We start from the raw sequence: 19788 nt of genomic DNA on the forward strand, positions 1-19788 counted from the left end.
ATGAGACTTGATGGAGTCGAACTGCTGAATTAGCCAGTCTGGGAGCCACCTTTTTGGAACTTCTTATTATGAGAGATTTTCTTAATTGAACTGTGTTATTTAAGCCACTTTCAGTGGAGTTTTTATTTCAAACAACCAAACTTATTCCAAACTAGTAAAAATTATATTGATACTAAAAATATCTACCTTGTGATATTTATTGAGATTACATGAAATAATAATAGAAACTTCATTAAGAAAACTACTTGATATTATCCCAGATATTTGTGTTTTAAAAAAAATCACTCCAAATTATTATCACTGAGTTACATTATAGAACAAAAACTTAATCACCTCAATTATATTCTCTGTTTTCCTTGCTCATAGAAAGCCTAAACATATAGGTTCTTGCTACTATTATCTACTGATTGAAGTCCCCCCAGAATTATAAATTTATTGTTTGCTATGGCTTTAAGCTTGCCATCCTAAAGACAAAATCCACTGTAGTTTTAATGGATTGATAGAAATGCCTCAGTGATCTTGTCGAGAAAGACCTTGAGGGTGTTAATAATCTTGCTGGAACAAGAGGTATGGTTGAGCCAGGAGAAGAAAATAGACTTATGTCATCTGGGCACAATGGCTCATGCCTGTAATCCCAGAACTTTTGGGAGGCCAAGACAGGCGGATCACTTGAAGTCAGGAGTTCAAGACCAGCCTGGCCAATATGGTGAAACCCCATCTCTACTAAAAACACAAAAATTAGGTGGTTGTGGTGGCTTGTGCCTGAAATCCCAGCTACTTGTGAGGCTGAGGCAAGAGAGTCACTTGAATCCAGGAAGCAGAGGTTGCAGTGAGCCGAGATCACACGACTGCACTCCAGCCTGGGAGACACAGTGAGACTCCATCTTTAAAAAAAAAGAACAGAAAAAGGAAAAGAAAAGAGACTTTTGTCTATATGTCTACCATTGACTTATCTTTCTTGACCTCGGATAAAACTGAGAACATCTGAAGCTATAGCCCTATAAACCACCTACAGAAGGCAGCCATGGTTCAACAACCAACCAAAAATGACTCACTGAGAAATCAATCTGACAACTCACTTGACTACAGGTATCTAGGTCTTGGCAACCTATTCTGTCAATGTTCTATGGAAAATGTGTTATTCTAAGACAATATCCTTTGTGCTGGCTCAAAATCTCAAATCTAAATTAAGTATTTATTATATTCTAGACCTAAAATAACTCTAAAAAAGAATGTAGAGAAATCAAAGAAGAAAGATCTAAACTGAGATGCATGAGTTCATCCTATTTCAAATAGTGTAGCAGTGAGAGTCATATCTGTAGTAAGCTAAAGGACATATGCAATTTTGAGTAAAAGGCCATTGTTCATAGGGTACAGGTCAAGATGCTGATCTTGTTTAATCTATTATTCTCCTGTCCTTCATTTTTTTATAACCTCTAAGACCTAGATGATCTCATATCTTGCATAAACACCTCCTTACAACTCCAGCCCACACTTCTCTGCCTTGAACTTCTTGATGGATATTTAACCCAATGGCCTTTCTTTGTGTGCCTGTGCACCTGCGCGCATGTGTGTGTGTGTGTGTGTGTGTGTTTGTGTGTGTGTGTGTGTCTTTCCTCCTGAACTATACCATAAATTCTGCGAGGGTAAAAACTATGAGTTACAAATATATGAGTGTGCATTTAAGTATACATTTTATACATATAGAGGGAAGGCAATACGCTTTGTTGTTACCACCACACAGTTGCTACAAATTAGTTCTGGTGGCACAATTTGGTCAGGGGTGAGGTTTTACCTTAATGTCACCAACATCCCTTGAAGAATTCAAGACCTCTCTCTTCTGCTGTCGGAGAAATGCTGCGAAATAAATGCCCAATCCAACAACAACAACAAAAAAGGAAGGCTGTTCACAAGGCATACATTGCACCAGGGTAAGGTAGAATCATACAATGCAGGTAAGACTATTTCAACTGAAACAAACAACACACTAACCATTATCAGCAATTGGTCTCACCAGACATTGATGAAAGACACCACTTACACTGATCCAGCTTTGATGAAGCTTCCCAGTTCTAATGGTTTTTACCACAGTGTATCTCATGGTTCCTCAGTCCCACCCTCTGCTATCCACATGATCACACTCCTTTGTCCTCACTTCAGCCATTGTCTTTTTATCTAGTCCCAGCAAGTATGCATCTGAAGTTTTTCTTGTTACACTTAAGCCATAAGTTTGTTTCAGGTACCAAGATTTACAACTCTTGTTTATAGTTTATAGTGGGTGGCTCATGTTTATCAGTTTGTTCTGGCATATAAAAAAGAGCTGCAAGAAACATTAAAGGAAAGGGGTAGAAGGTACGGGAACACTTAGAATGTTATTCCTCCTCACATGTAATAGCTCCCATCACACTTTAGATGAGGTCCTGAATCTAAAGGTGAGCTTAAGAGCAGATGCAAGCCAATTACAGGTAGTAACGGCCTTACTGTCTCAGGCCCTTATTCCCCTTCCCTACTCTGCATTCCCTGTAAAACGTTTTATTTTACTGATTAATGCAGTTTTAATTAGAGAATTCAATTATATCCAAAGACTGCTGGAAAGGCTTTCAGATAAAAACATAAGATGGCATCTTGTCCAAAAAAAAAGTCAAAAATTAAACCAGTGGAGACTTTCCCCTTGGGTAATAGTGGATTAGCTAAATTGGGCCAATACTTTCTCACAGGTACAACTGGAAATGCTAGAGACAAAAATTTAAAACATCTGCTTGAAAATATTGAAGCGCTAACAAGATAGTAAATAATTATCAGGCCAAAATGCAGAGACTGACTTTTAGAAATACTTTCTTCCTGTGGGTGACAGAAGGTTGTGTAAAGTTAATCAAAACAGGAAAAGTAAGCAAATAACATATAAATCAATGAAATAGAAATCAACCACAAAGTGGTGAGGGTCAATGAAGCCATATATGGTTCTTTGAAAGGACCAATAAATTTAATAAATCCCTGGTGACACTGATCAAGGAAAGAAAAAGTTAAAAGATGCAAATAACCAATGTTAGGAGTGTAGAAGTCTTTTTTATTATAAACAAAATAAAAATTTATTATTAAATGCTTTGTCAATAAATTTTAAAATTTTAATAAAATGAAAAAAATTGCTTTAAAAATACAATGTAATGAAACTGAAACAAGAAGAAATCAAAAGTATAAATATTTATGTAACTATTAAAGAAATTAAATCTATAATTTTAAATATTTCCATATAGAACAACTGTAGGCCCAGATGTCTTCAGCAAATACTCCCAATAATTTAAGGAAAGGATAATTTCAATAATATACAAATTCTCCAAGAGTATAGCAAAAGAAAAAATACTTCTCAATCATTCAGTAAACCAGGATAACCTTCCTAGGAAAATTTAATGAGCAAATCAAGAAAAAGAAAACAAAAATACCAGCCAATCTCATATAGGAATATAAATGCAAAAACCTAAATATTAACAAAATGTTTTGGTAATATAATAACCAAAACAAACAAGGTGGGTTTATTCCAGAAATGCAATATTAATTAAGTATTCAAACATTAGGATGTGCGCAGTGGCTCATATCTGTGGTCCTAACTGCTCAAGAGGCTGAGGCAGGAGGATCACTGGAGCTCAGGAGTTCCAAGCTGCAGTGAGCCATATGGCACAACTGTACCCCAGCCTGGGTGACACAGCGAGGCCAGGTTTCAAAAAAAATAATAATAATCAATGAAATTTAGCCCATTTACAGAATAAATGATAAAAGTAACACGATTGTCTCTTTAGATAAATAAAAATGTTTGATATAATTTAACACTCATTCATAATTTAAAAATATATATGGATAGAAGAAACTTCCATAATTTGATAAAGGTATTTATAGTAAACCTATGGTGAAGCTTTTCCTTTGCAATCAGACAGCATGCAAGGATGACCTTTATCATTTCTTTTAATCAATATGGACTAGGGGTTTTAGCCAGTACAGCAATGTAAGAGAAAGAAAGAAATTCTGAAAGAATTGGACAGTGTAGTAGGTGCTATTGGTACTGCATCTATACCACCTTGACTTTACCACTTCACTGTACACCAGCCAACTACTAGCACCTTCATTTCTTTGCTGAAGTCTTTCTTTCATTGTTGGAGTCACTTCATCTGTCCTACTAGCAGGCTAGAAATTGCTCATCCCAGAGAATTAACTCACTCCTGGGAACATCCCTCAACCACAGGTACAAGTACTTTACAATAAGTACTTTTTAGATTGCTTACCCCTTTAATGTGAAAACTCAGATGCAAATTTTTTACATTGGTTCATTAATTTCCCAGTTGGATTAAGCTTTCAAGGTAACTTTCTTGAGAGTGAACCCTGTATCAGCTATCTTCTTTCACTTCTTTACTCCCATTCCAACGTTTCCTGAGATCCACTTCCATATAAACCACTTACACCTGAATGTTTGTCTCAGGGCTATGTAAGGGGAATCTAACCTTCAATAGACAAGATGAATAAATCTGTAATTATTCATAGTTGATATGACTGTAGGTATGGAAAACTCAAAAGATAGATGAATTATTACAATTAATAAATGAGTTTAACAAGGTTTGTGGATACAGAAATCAAAATACAAATACTGGTTCCATTTTCAAATGAAATTTTAGAACAGGTACCAGAACAGCAACACATACATAGGAATAAATCTATTAAATGTGTGCAAGCCCTCACAACGATAAAATACTATTAAGTAAAACACATGAAAGCAGGCATAAATGGAGGGATAGTCAGTGATCCCCAAATTTGACAAAGATTTTATGTGAAACTTGTCAAGCTGATTCTAAAATTTACATGGTAATGTGAAGGGTCAAGACTAGGTAAGATACCACTGAAGGAAAACAGAGTAGAAGAACTTACTCTACCAGGTAGCAAGAATTACCACAAAACTCGTCACTGAGACTGTGTAACGGGTACAAAGATAGAAAATTAAATTAATGAAATAGAGGAAAGAGCCCAGAAAGAGACCCACACAAAAATAAGTAATTGATTAATGACAAAATTGCTACTGTAGACCAATGGGAAAAGAACATTCCTTTCAATAAATGGTTCTGGATTAAATGAATATCAGAGTGAAAAATATAATAAAACTTGACTCTAACCTCACACAATAAAAAACATATCTATGTGTGATATGCAAAGCAATGAGGCTTCTGTAAAATCTTAATGATCTCGGGATGGCAAAAGGTGAATATGGCATAATATCATTTTTATATTATAAAGGGAAAGTACTTACACAGTGTGCTACTACATTAAAATGTTTATCATCAAAAGATGCCTTTAAAAGGTATCCACACTATAAGAGATTATATTTAGAACACATATACCTGAAGAAAGAGTTATATCCACAATATAAAAAGAACAGCTGGCCAGGCACGGTGACTCACGTCTGTAATCCTAGCACTTTAGGAAGCCAAGGTGGGTGGATCACCTGAGGTCAGGAATTCGAGATCAGCCTGGCCAACATAGTGAAACCCTGTCTCTACTAGAAATACAAAAAATTTGCTGGGCGTGATGGCAGGCGCCTGTAATCCCAGCTAATCAGGAGGCTGAGACAGGAGAATTGCTTGAACCTGGGAGGTGGAGGTTGCAGTGAGCCGAAATCGCGCCATTGCACACTAGCCTGGGCAACAAGAGCAAAACTCCGCCTCAAAAAAAAAAAAAAAAAAAAAGAAAAGAAAAGAAAAGAAGAAGAAGAAGAGGAAGAGGAAGAGGAAGAGGAGGAGGAGGAGGAGGAAGAAGAACAGCTGCAAGTCACTAAAAAATAAAAATCAATAGAAAAATGGGCAAAAGACCTATATAAGTAAAGCCTCTATTTTAATAGCCAATAAATGTTCAACCTTTTCTTTTCCATAATCAGGGAAATATAATGAAAACCACAGTAAAATTATCCTCTACATTCTCTAAAGTGGCAAAAATTTAAAAATTAATAATAGTGTTATTAGCAACAATGTGAAGCCAAAGCAAATTTTATATTGCTAGTGGAAGAGTAAATTGGTACAACTCTTTTAATATACTATATGGCAGCAAGCACAACAGCTAAACATATATAACCTGTGACTTTACAGTTCCACTTTAGTTATACGTGCAAGAGAATTACAAAATGTACACCAACACAAATGGTCACAGAATCATTATTCCTGATAGTCAAAAATTTAAAACCACCCAAATGTTCATGAATATTCAAATGGATACATCATAGTACAGCCACAAATGGAATTCATTACTTCATTGAAAATGAACAAACTACAACACTACCTAACAGATTGAAGGAATATTATAAATATGATTTTGAGCAAAAGAATCCATACAAAAAGTAATATATGCTTTATGATTCTATTAATATAAAATGTAAAAAGAGAGATGTGAAAAACTGTACAGAAAAGAAAGTAATCATCATGGATTCAGGATAGTTTGTTTACCTTTGAAGAAAGGAGAGATTAATAATTGTGAGGGCATAATAAAGACTGCTGGGGTACTGGTCATATTCTGGTTTTTGTTCCATTCTATTTTTAGTTCCAGTCTAATGTTCCATAGATCACTGTTACTCAAAGTGTAGTCTATAACCCCATACCCATCCATAAACTGCTATGAGTTATGCTGTTTTGGGGACTCAGAAAACCATAACCAAAACGGAGACCTCAGAAACAGCCTCAGAAGCAAAAGTTTTTCTCTGACCTTCTCCCACCCTCCTGTCTTTGCGTCTCTTTCTCCTTGAAGGTTAACCATAGAAGTTCTCTTCCCCAAGATGGGTCATAAAAACCAGAATGCTTTCTCCCCAAAGGTCACCATAAAACCTAAAAATCTTACTCTAACTTCCCCCCCACCACCACCTTTCAGGTAAAAACTGGTCATTTGCCATCCCATTACTGTGTACATACCCAAAGGATTACAAATCATGCTACTATAAAGACACATGCACACGTATGTTTATTGCGGCACTATTCACAATCACAACTTGGAACCAACCCAAATGTCCATCAATGATAGACTGGATTAAGAAAATGTGGCACATATACACCATGGAATAATATGCAGCCATAAAAAGGGATGAGTTCATGTCCTTTACAAGGACATGGATGCAGCTGGAAACCATCATTCTGAGCAAACTATCACAAGGACAGAAAACCGAACACTGCATGTTCTCACTCATAGGTGGGAATTGAACAATGAGATCACTTGGACCCAGGGCGGGAACATCACACCCCGGGGCCTGTCATGGGGTGGCGGGTAGGGGGAGGGATAGCATTAGGAGAAATACCTAATGTAAATGTTGAGTTAATGGGTGCAGCAAACCAACATGGCACGTGTATACCTATGTAACAAACCTGCATGTTGTGCACATGTACCCTAGAACTTAAAGTATAACAAAAATAAAAATAAAAATAAAACAAACAAAAAAAAAACTGGCCAAAAAGAAATTATCTGACCTGCCTTGTTTGACCATAGGTCATAAGACCCTCATTCCAAAGAGATTCCTGCCCCATGCACACAAGGAAGAAATACATGCTCAGAGAGGCCAAGAAAAACTAGACGCACAGGCCTTGCTGGGTTTCTCTGCTCAGTCTGTTAAGATAAGATCAGACTCTTTTTGTCCAATCATATTTAAAAACAGCTGCCCATATTTTGTTGAACCTAAGCATAAAATGGATAATTTCCCCTGTATCTTTGGGTCTTCATTCTGAAGACTTCTGTGTCACATAAAACTAGAATCAAATAAATTTACATCCTTTTTCTCCTATTAATCTGCCTCTTGTCAGTGATTTTCAGTGAACCTTCAGAGGATGATAGGAAAGTCTTCCCTTGGCTCCAACACTGTGAAGTTAATTCCAATAGGCCTGAAATTGGCCTGCGCTGTTTTGCTAAAGTACCTGCAAGATGCTGACCAAGGTACTGATTGTAGTGTGTTTTTGTTAACATGAGTCTAAGGAGTTTAGGGTGGTTTGTACCAGCTTGTCAGCACTGTTCATTGTTAACATTGAGATTAATGATTTAGAGTTGGTTCCAGTATGACCACTGAAGAGCTCTGTCACTGGGACTGGTTACATAGCAAGAATATGCCTATGTGACCAGCTGGGCACAGGAAGCACCAGCAAAACTCCATCTGGGGATCCCAGAGCCTAAATATTCAATGTGTATGTTAATGGTCCAAAAGAAAGTGTATCCAATATGATGCTACAGAGGTAAGACAACTGGAACCTGCATCTGGTCTCTCTGGACATCTTGCTGGGAGGCAGCCTGGCCATGATGTGCAGCCTTACTTCAATGCTACTGCAATATTGTATGTTCTTCTGGAACAGACTGCATTTTTGTAAGCTTAGTCAGTTTGGGTCCTGTCAGTTTCTTTAGCAATTGAACCTTGTCTAATTGCCATGATTAATCCATGGGTTCACATAAGTACAGGAATTCACAATAAATATTAAGAAACTTTATTTTACCGAGTAATTTTATGCCTGTTGGATATAATAATTTAAAATTTTGACTTGGATTTTGTTTATCTTTGTTCCTTCTCTTTTATTTTTCTGGTAATTCTTTTCTACTGGTTTATTCAAAAGTTTATGTCTTTATAAAAACATGTGTTTTCCTTTTCCTTTTTTAGTATTTCATTTTAATTGTATTTTTTAACTGATGGATTAGAAAAAACAAAACAAAAACAAAATCTGGTCTGTCATTACAGATAGTTTGAAAAGCACTTTTTAACATAAATGTTCAATTTATGATAAATCACTATGTGGTATATCTTTGTTCTACACAGTTTTGTATAACATGTTTAAGCATGTTATATTTCACAACCACCACCAAAAAAAAAAAAAGGTTACAAGAAAAGATAAACAATTCTATGAGACTGGTTTTGCCCTCTTATATTAATCTCTTTCCAAACCCCCACGCCATTTCTTTGTTGTCCTCCGAGTTTTCTCACATTCTGGTACAGCTTCCACCACTCCAGAACATAATTATTTTGTTAATGTGGGTGTTATCTACAATAGACTCTGAGCTCCCAGTGCCAAGACTACATCTAAGCGTTAAGTCGAGTGTCTGCCACATCGTATATACTCAGTAAATATTTGCTGAAGAAATAAATGTTTTCTGGCCAATGTTTGTTATAAACACTCTAGCATCCACATGACAGCCCCTCATTCTTTTTCCATTTCATTTGTCTAAAGTCGTCAGCAAATTTACTGAGCACCTAGTATCTAGCATGTGCAGAAATACAATGTAATAGCATGGCAAGCATTTGGCTAGGCTTCAGAAAGTGTATTTATGCTCAATTACAAATATATAACTTGTTTCATGGCTCTCTTCAGCCAAAATAACCTCTACTAGGATTTGGACATAACATGGCTCCCTAGCCAGAAATGAGAAATTGGATAGGAAAGCAGCTTGAAATATTTTGGGTGCCATACAAAGCAAAACATAGGTGTGAAGTGATGATATGGTGAAAGTTAGGAATCTAGAGGTTACAAGCAGCTACAGCATGATCCGACTTTGAGTTAGACCTAAACTGTAGTTATCATCACCTTTACTATGGCAGGTTCTATACTAGACAGTGGGAAAGTAATGATGCTGATGTTTATGGTCCGGTTGACCCAGACTTCTGAGAAACCCACTTTCTCTCTCATTGAAACCTTCTGAAAGCCTTTTGCTGAAACCATACCAAGCACATAGAGTTTAACTGTAATTCTCCACTTATATGTGAAATCTTATCTGGGTGTCTAATTCAGCAGCCCACATTATTCCCCTCCAAATGTATACAAATCCGATAGATTTGAAAAAATCTTTCTGTTTATGCTGCTTAGGCTTCTAGCTAACATCCGGAGCTCTCCATCTCCGCCAGAGTCCTCCTTACTATGCATGCTGGTTGCTTGGGAATTATCGACACTGCTATGTTGGTGTTAAATGTGATGCAGGCCTGCTTTCTGATGGATTGAGGCCACAAGAGAAAATACCAAAAGTCTGAAGCTCACCACATAAATCAGAAACTACTTCATGCTGTGACCATGATAAATAGATCTGCAAATATCTACCAGGACAAATTTAGAAGAGTCTTGGGGCACTGTGTTATACCTGAATTAAAAGGCAGCTTTGCTAAAAATGAACTTTCTCCAGGCTAGTATGTTTGTTGTTTTATGTTTAAAAATGAAGTGTAGCAAAACCCCTGTAAGGCATTAAAGAGAATTTGCTGTTGAAAATCAGGATGTAGTTTGCTAAGGGGTAGTCATCATACTGATGCAGGATTTTTCTCAGCCTCTTCATCAGACTTGTGACAGGGGTGCTCCATTTACTCAGCTCTCCATGCTCAACCCCTTGTGGGAGGGAGCGCATGAGCGAGTGAATGTTGGATCTGGCCAGGGTCTCTCTTGGCGCTGGCAGGAACAAGCTCCATACAGGGCCCTTGGCCAGACCAGGCACCAGTGAGACAGTACAGGACCCAGCAAGCCACTCTGGGTGCCAGCAGGAGCAAGCTCCATGGGGCAGTGCCCAGGTGTGTGTGTAGGGGGGTACCTGTGACCCCAAGGCCCCACAGGAGGTATTACAATGATCCTTTAGTTCTGCCGCCCACAGACAGCTATGTGTTAACAGCTCAGCTGGCCCCTTGCCTCGTCATGTGGGGCAGCTGTCCACCAGCGAGGGCAAAGGGCCATTGTGACAACATTCTTATGAGTACCTGCACTCGGTGGGTCCCGAGATCTTGTCCAGCATCCAAGAAGAATTAGGCTTCCAGCTAACATCCTGAGCTCTCCATCTCTGCCAGAGTCCTCCTTCCTATGCATGCTGGTTCCTTGGGCATTATCCTGTGGACGCTTGAAGGATGGTGAAGGTGAAGAATTTTATTGAGAGGTGGGAATGGCTCTCAGCAGAGAGGGGAGCTAGAAAGAGTATGGGACCAGCAGGTAGTCTTCCCTGAAGTCCTGCCATCTTTCCCCCAAAGTCAAGTCATCTCTTCTTCCCCGAAGTCCAGCCATCTTCTCTCCAAAGTCAAGCCATCTCTCCTCTACCAACTCAGCCTGGGGTCTTTATAGGCACAGGATGGGGGTGGGGCAAGCCAGAGGTGGTTTTGGAAAAGGTAACATTCAATTGGTAAAAAAAGACATTATTCAGAAAGAACCAATCAGGAGAGAGTGGGCAAACAGGGATAGAGGTTCTCACTTTTGGGTGCAGGTCTCAAGCTACTTTGGCTTGAAGGTGGAATCTCACCAGGGACCTGCCCCTGTCTGCCCAGAATTTCTCTGCCTCCTACCTCTATCAATATTAGGCACATAAGACAGAGAGTTTTCTTTTCACAGGGCTAATTGGTTGTATGTAAGTCCTGAGTGTTAGAAGACAATTTCTTGCTTTCATGGACTGTACCAATTTTTTTTTATTTTATATCTTTGACTGATATTCCTCCTTTTTCAGATTCAGTTAGTAGCCCATTAAAGATTATTACTCAGTATTGTTCAATATTCTGATTAAGTTAAATATTTTATTCTTGGAGGTTATTATTTTAAAATGCCATATGATATCCCTGGAATGAGTTCTGAAGGTCTAAAATTAGGAAACCAAAAGAATTACCTGGGCTGGGCGTGGTGGCTCACGTCTGTAATCCCAGCACTTTGGGAGGCCGAGGTGGGCGGATCACCTGAGGTTGGGAGTTCAAGACCAGCCTGGCCAACATGGAGAAACCCCGTCTCTACTAAAAATACAAAATTAGCCAGCGTGGTGGTGCATGCCTAGAATCCCAGCTACTCTGGAGGCTGAGGCAGGAAAACTGCTTGAACCTGGGAGGCAGAGGTTGAGGTGAGCTGAGATCGTGCCATTGCACACCAGCCTGGGCAAGAAGAGTGAAACTTGGTCTCAAAAAAAAAAAAAAGTATTAACTGAAATGACACAATATTTGGATTTTACCAAATTACCAAATGTCAAAAAATAATAGGTCTATGTCTGCACTGGTACTATTTTGAACTCATTTCATATTTTTATCACAAGTTTGTCCCTTTATTAGACAAACCAAATCCATTTTGCTTCTCAGATTACTTACTTTGAGTTAATGGATGAAGCTGGTGATTTGGGATGGCTCTGTGGATAACAGCCTCCAAAGAACAAAATTGTTCCTTCTATTGCAACAGTCTAGAGAAAAAGTATCTGTTGGGTTAAAATCCCCACTCCTGACTGGAAATGTTCTCTTACCAAACTTAAGGAGTATTTTTAATTTTCTTATTCCTGGGGGGAGGGATAGCATTAGGAGATATACCTAATGTAAATGACGAGTTAACAGGTGCAGCACACCAACATGGCACATGTATACATATGTAACAAACCTGCACATTGTGCACATGTACCCTAGAACTTAAAGTATAGTTTAAAAATTTTTTCTTATTCTTTAATAATAGCATAACAGTAATAGAAACCACTAACACAGGCCTTCAGACAGAGAAGCTACATCCTTAATTATTATGAAATACAGATCCAGTTCTCTGTTTAATAAAAGGAGAACAATGCTCCCTTGAATCCCTTTTGAAGGAAGGTTAGTAACTAAACAAAAACTGCCTACTTTACAGTAGTATGACATGACTAAAGGGTCTAACTGTGGGGCTAAGTACCCAAAATAGGATACTTCACTGTGTGAGCATGGGCAAGTTACTTCACCTTACTAACCCTCAGTTTTGCTTTCTGGATAGTAGAGATATGAATCATACCTATTTCACATGGTTTTAGAATTCAAATAAACTCATGTATATAAAATGACCATGAAATTTATTATACTTTATAAAAGCTCAAAAAATGACAAATTATACTATCATTATCATTATTGTTATTATAAACTGGTATATGTTATAGCATGTTGAAAAAAGGTGGAAACACTATATCTAAGTGGTCAATGTGAATATTAAACAATGGCATTATTAAAGGCTATCCAGTGCTAGCTCCTAATACGGAAGGTATTGAGAAGAATGTGTCATTCTATGGCTGGGAAAACACCAAAGTAAAATCTGGAAGCCATGAAGTAGCTTGGAGGTGGATACTAAGAGAGAAAAATCTTCTTGTCTGTTATGCATGAAACTCATTGGAGACAAATGAAGTAATAAAAAGTCACACTGAGAAACACAATAAAATGATACTTTAACCAAATGGCACAAATATTGCTTGCATAATTTATTGCTTTTGAATGTTTAGGTATAATTTTATTGAGATGTAATAAAGCATCAAGGTAAGGAAATGCCCAAATTTGTGAATATTGCCTTGAGTTATTGTAAAATCAAGTTTAGCCTAAAGCTGCCTCATTTCATATTGTAAGTTCAGCCTAAAGGTTCCTCTGTACACAGTAAACCTAACTAAACGTGTAAGCAGACTAACTCCCCCTTGTGCCAATCACTAAGCTTTTGACAATTAAAGGTGGCCAACTGTTCAAATTGTGTTCAAATAAGGCAAATGCCAAACTGTAACCAATCTGGCTGTTTCTGCACTTCACTTCCATTTTCTGTACGTCACTTTCTCTTTTCTGTCCATAAATCTTCTACCACATGGATGCGCTGAAGTCTCCCTGAGCTTACGCTGGCTTGAGAGTCTCCTTGATTCATGCAAATTGTTCTTTGCCCCATTAAACTCTATTACCTTTAATTTATCTAAGGTTTTCTTTTAACACTATTACAGAAGGGAAGATGTGTCTTGACTGGGTGAATTACAAGGCACACAAACCCTGTTCCAAAACATCCCATGTGGATTCAGGCAATGCAGAGCAATTAGCTAAATGCACTTGGAAAAGGCTTGGAAAATTCAACTTTTTAAAAAACATAAAACTTTAATGTTTAATTTTATTATTTACCTGTACCTGGAGAAATCACCCTATTGTCCCCAGCACCACCAGTACCACCACCATATCATTTTCAAGGTCCTTTGGTTTTTGAAAATCAAAGCCTCAAATGAGTCCTGTGCTGCTAATGGTTTGACTTCTGTTTTAATATATACCACATCAACAAAATAAAAACCATATGGTCATCTCAACAGATGTCAGAATAAGTATTTGGCTCTTAACTCTCTTTGAGAGATCATTTGAGAGCAATTGTGGAAATAAGAAGGGAATGCATTGAGGAATGAAAGAAAAAGTTAATTTAACTGTGGGATAGAGTAGGTGCCAAAGTCTTGAGTGGAAAGGCCCAGAAGTCTGGAACCCAGTCCTGAAGAGTTTTTGTGGAACAGGTTCAATAGTCTGAGAAGTGCTTGAAAAAGTGGACTAAAGAGAGAGCATGGATAAGGGACATGTTTTAAATGCTCAAGGAAGGGATCAAGCTAAGGAGAACTTGCTAGCTAGCTTTGTCATTTTCATGTAAGTGGTAACTAGTGCCTTTACCCACAGCCTCCACCAGTCAGCCAAGACTCACATTTCAGTCTGAGTAACAACAATGCCTGCTCTGGCCTGGAATTGTTTCTTTCTACCTCATTTGACCTCCTAATTAGGATGTTTTCCCACAGGGCCTTAAAGTTGCCTATAAGATTGTTGGATAAATATAATTAAAAATGAAATCTGCCCCCAACCCAGAAAACCTCTCCATAAAGATAGTAAAGAAAACAGTTTTATTATTGAATAAACCTTAAACCAGAATGTGATACACATCACAGGCAATCTGCTAAGAGATTGCAAAGACAGAAAGAAATCTAACCCTTTTATAAAGCCAACCAGATAAAACTCATTATCTACACGCTCTCTAAATAGACAATAATTAGTCCTCAAGTAAGAGGATTTGACAGTGCCATTTATTACATATAGTTTATCCTAAATTTACCTGTTAATTGGGGTGACCATCTGTGTTAGTTAATTGGTTTTATACAAAGGAAAAATAAACTTTCCATATCTTCTTGACAGAAGGTAATTTTGAGGCTTGGAGCCAGGCACCCACCGAAGTTCGGCTCCTACCCTCCCACAGAAATGGGGATACAGGGGTACTGTTTCTCTTGATGTTTCCATTTCAAAAAGAGGGCTCCCAGGTTCTTGAAAAAGACATTTCTGGGTCATAACGCTGGCAGGAGCCTTATTTAATTTCTAAGAAGCTGAACATACATTTTAAAGAGATAGAGAAAGAATTTACAAGTTTTCTATAGTAAATCACCTAACAAAAGGAGGCAGAGAGAAGTCTCCTCCCTTATATTTGACGAGGAGAATTGAGCCTCTTATTTTTTATTCTTATTTATTCTTACAAACCACAGGGACCCCTGCATCTAGATGCAATGGGGGAGAGGAGTTTCTATGCTGGTACTCATGGATGAAGTGACTGATCATGGTTCTCCTCTAGTTGGAACAGCAGCACAGGTGGTAGCTATTCCAGTGATGAGAACCATGCTTAGCCTGTAATACTTGGTTAATAAAACGTTGAAAAATAAATAACAAAAAGAAGATAACCTGGCATGTGGCTTAAATAAAACTACACCTGTATAATGCATTTTAATGACCAATGCCATTTTTGTGAGTCATTAAGGAAATCATAAGTGATTATTTCTCTCTCTCGCTGGCTAACCTGCCTCTTTCTTACCTGGTAGATTCCCAAACACAACTTTCCTGCCTGTGCTGGATTCAGAGACATTTTCATTTTTTTTTTCTTTACCAGTACATAGGAATTATAACTCTATCCCCATGGTACATAGTTATGCAAACCAAATAAGACCAAGGATGGGGCAGTGCTTATAAAGATAAAGTGAAGTATTACCATTTCTGGAAATGAAATGCACAATGAAAATTCAAAGAATGGTCACTCCAAAAGACACACATTAAGCTTTCAAATGCATTTCACAGACATATATTTAAGTTGAACATTGGAAGAGGTGCTATTCCCTGAGAATTTTGATTGAATGGTCTTGTAAGACACAGTCTGGAAGGTGAATGCAGTAGCTTTTCCTATTGTAATGCATCTCATTTATCCTCATGGATAATACATAAAACAGCAACAATTGTTCACATCTTGGTGACTGTCCTTGAAAAGCTTAGAGTTTATTATCTTTCATAAGCACTTATGACCAGCAAAAAAAAAAAAAAACACCTCACCTCACATCCTGTTGTGGGAGCTCTGGTTATAGTCCAAATCATCTATATCTTCAGATAAAGCTAAATTATTCTCATATCATTCTCTCTCTTGACCTAGAATTCAAATATCCAATTTGATTTTGTTCTTGCATAACTTGGCTCTTATAATGAAGTCACAAACCTGATCTGTGGAATTTATTAGAGAAACAAAGCAACTTTGAGGATATATTCCAGAATTTGCAAATAAAATCCTACCACCACATAATCCCTGCTTCTATCTAAGATTCTTGGTAACTAAATATACATTTAGAATGGTGAACCTAAAGCTTTGAAAGGTCTTCAAATTGTTAATCAGGTTGTCAATGATTTTTAATAGACTTTTAGTGATACGTTAATTCCATTGTACCCTATTTATTTGGAAAATAATCATCTGTGTGATATGTATGATGTTTATAGTGTGATAATTGCTAATTAAGCAAAATATCCAGTTTATTCAAATATTCTTCCTAAACAAATTCCTGAAAATATGAAAGTTTATTATTTACTATTTACTATTTTTTACTATATCAACAAAATATACAGCTGATTGGTATAGGAGTGAAAAGAATTTTTCCTTTCCCTCTGAAAGTTCAACTCTGTTGAAAGAAACTGACAATAGAAACATTAACAGGCAAAAAAGGCATACAAATATATTAATGTACATGAGCCCAGGAACCATAAAAAATATAAGACTCCAAGAAGGGCCAGGTAGCTGAGGTTTAAATGCACCCTCTTCATAGATGAGGGGGAGATGGGAGTATGTAGACAATTTTCAGGGATAGTAAATGATTTTTTAGTAGAGTTTAATGAGCCCAAAGTACAGACAATAATTTATAAATGGTTCCTTTGGAAACTGAATGGGACTGGCAAGTTACAAGAAGTTGAGGGGTGGAAGTGCCCTGTGAACAAATGTTGCCTTATTATGTAGATAAAGTCTCTCAGGTAATCTCTGGAAGATGCCCTTAGAAGAATAGATGAAAAATCTGACTGGGTGTGTTGAGGATTTTTAGTATCTTCTTTTCTTTTGTGATTAATCTTTCCTGTTTTTGCAATGGGATTCTGAGGGAACCAGGTTTAGGACAGTGGCGTTTCTTTTACAAAGAAGTTTCCTCAGTAAGATAAGGAAATTCCAGACAGAGTACCTTCCCGAGTTTGAGAGAGGACAAACGAGAAGGATAGAAAGTTTTTGGTTCTGAGGCAGCCCCTAATGTCCCCCATTTATTTTAATTCAAAGTGCTCAGCATGCCAAAGCACCATACTTTCCACTATTTTATCCTGAGCCCTAATGTTGGCTAGGCTTTTCATTCAAACTGATATCTGGGCATCATATGGGTAGATAGGAAAAGGTCCCTGGAACCCAGACACCACATAAATACTGCTGTGTATACAAGGACAATCAACTGGTTTGACTTAGTCAGAAGTTGTAAAAATGCCTATACATTAGCCACTAGGAAAAATGTAAATATTTTTTCTATTGATTCATTACACCAAATGTTGACCAAGCTGAATACCATATTGTCACCCAGTATGTTTACATAAAAACAATAAAATATATATATATACATATATATTTTTTCTAAGTATAAGCCAGTGATAATGAGTATGTAAGGTAGTTTGTAAACATACCAGCAGCAATCCACCTTCTAGCAGATGGTGAATACAGAACTGTGCTTAGCTCAATTTTAATAATAAACTCTTTGAAAATAACAAGGTGGAGCTTCATAAAAGAGCAGTTGGCTGTTGCCAAAGATGAAAGGACTGAGTATGTATTCAAAGTTGGCCTACAAAGGCCTCCTAGAGTGTTTCTGCATGAATGGCTTTCTGGATTCCCATTGGACTTTATCCCACAGACAAATTATAATGTTTCACATGGTCCATCACATTCCGAAGATTAATGCACAATGACCTGGGGAAAAAAGTCCTCTTATGACAAATGTCCTTTCCAACCTGCGTTTCATACAGGAAGAAAAAATAATAAAACTAAGTATATTCCCCTGAATATTACATTCAGTCTTGCTAACATAAATATGCTTAGAAGATAAATAAATTTGTCTTATTTCGAGAAAGGTTCCTCCAAGGAGAGAATGGAATCCCTGTTTAGGATTGTCTTTAAATACATTAATCTGACACAAGTTATCAACTGTGCTACTTCCATGTGTTGGGGTTCAGAAACTAATACCCCCCAAAAATGGCATGTTGACATGCTCAACTGAACTAGAAGCGTCAAGGTCTCTCTGATCTCCACTCCCCAACCCCTGACCCCAGCTCCCACTATGTCTTAATCCTGTCTCTCCCAAAGGACAGGATGAAATTGTTATCTGAAGTTCCCTTATCTGCCTAACATCTGGACCTGCCAAAGAAGAAAACAATTATCTCTGGTCCCTTCCCTGAGTTTTCAGTAACTGAACTCATATTGCAGGAAGAAAGGCTAAAGTCTGTCAACAGACTTGTCAAAAGCCATTGTCTGCTCTGCAGGCTCAACAGATTTTGTCCCAGGCCAAGGTACGTTCTTCAAGCCCATTGAGTTCTCCTAAAAATTATTTACCACCCCCTAAAATTATCCACACTTCCCTGTCTCCCTTTCCCCTTAGAAGTAAAGTATATGAGTATCTGTACCCTATTGGGAGATGGAGCAATCACTCTGCAATTTCTGCTCATGCATGCTAATAAATTTGTATGTCATTTCTCCTATTAATCTGCCTTTTATCAGTTGATTTTTCAGCAAACCTTTAGAGGTCAAAGGGAAGCTTTTCCTTTGGCCCCTACACATATTTACTCTTGATGCTCAACCTAAATGAGAACTTGAACAGATTTGCAAGGTCAAATGTCAGCAGGACAATGATGGAGAAATCCCTGTAATGTGCATGGGAAGAGAACTGGGAATGCTACAGTCACAGATGTTGGCAGCAACTCAAAGTCAGGTAATATTGGCAGGTTACAGAGAGCAGGCAGGACTCAACCCTATTTTGCAGCTGTTCTTTTCTTAAAAAATCAAAACAAAACAAAAACATCTTTTACAAGAATGTACAGGACATCTATTAAAGGATAGGAAGCCCAGGACAGAAAACATGGAAAGAATATCCAGTTACCTTCAGGGAGCTTAACATTCCTTACTGGCAAAATTACAAGGCTGGCTATTAAACACGTAGATTTTAAAGGCAATCATTGGGAACCACCCTAAACGAATTAAGAAAAATCAGGCAAACTCACCACAACAGAAGTAAAAATACTGTAGAACAGCAGTGTGTTCATCAGAATTTATTTTTGAATCCCAACTCAGGGACCAGGTGCAGTTGCTCACGTCTGTAATTCCAGCAATTTGGCAGGCCAAGGTAGGCTGATCACTTGAGCCCAGAAGTTGAACAGCCTAGGCAACATGGCAAAACCCCATCTCTACAAAGAATACAAAAATTAGCTGGACATGGTTGTGCACACCTGTAGTCCAAGCTACTCAGGAGGCTAAGGTGGGAGAATCACCTGAGCCTGGGAGTTCGAGCCTGCAGTGAGCCGTGATTGTACCACTGTCCTTCAGCCTGAGCAATGGAGTGAGACACTGCCTTAAAAAAAGAAAAAAGAAAAGAATCCTAACTTAGCCTCAAAATCGCTGTCCAAACTTTAGCAAGTTATTTAGCATCGCTGAGACTCATTTTTTTTTTTTTTTTTATGAGGTTGATGTAGTAACTGTGGTTGTGTTCAGGATTAAT

Source organism: Nomascus leucogenys, chromosome 4, assembly GCF_006542625.1.
Source record: "Nomascus leucogenys isolate Asia chromosome 4, Asia_NLE_v1, whole genome shotgun sequence".
Classification (NCBI taxonomy): Eukaryota; Metazoa; Chordata; class Mammalia; order Primates; family Hylobatidae; genus Nomascus; species Nomascus leucogenys.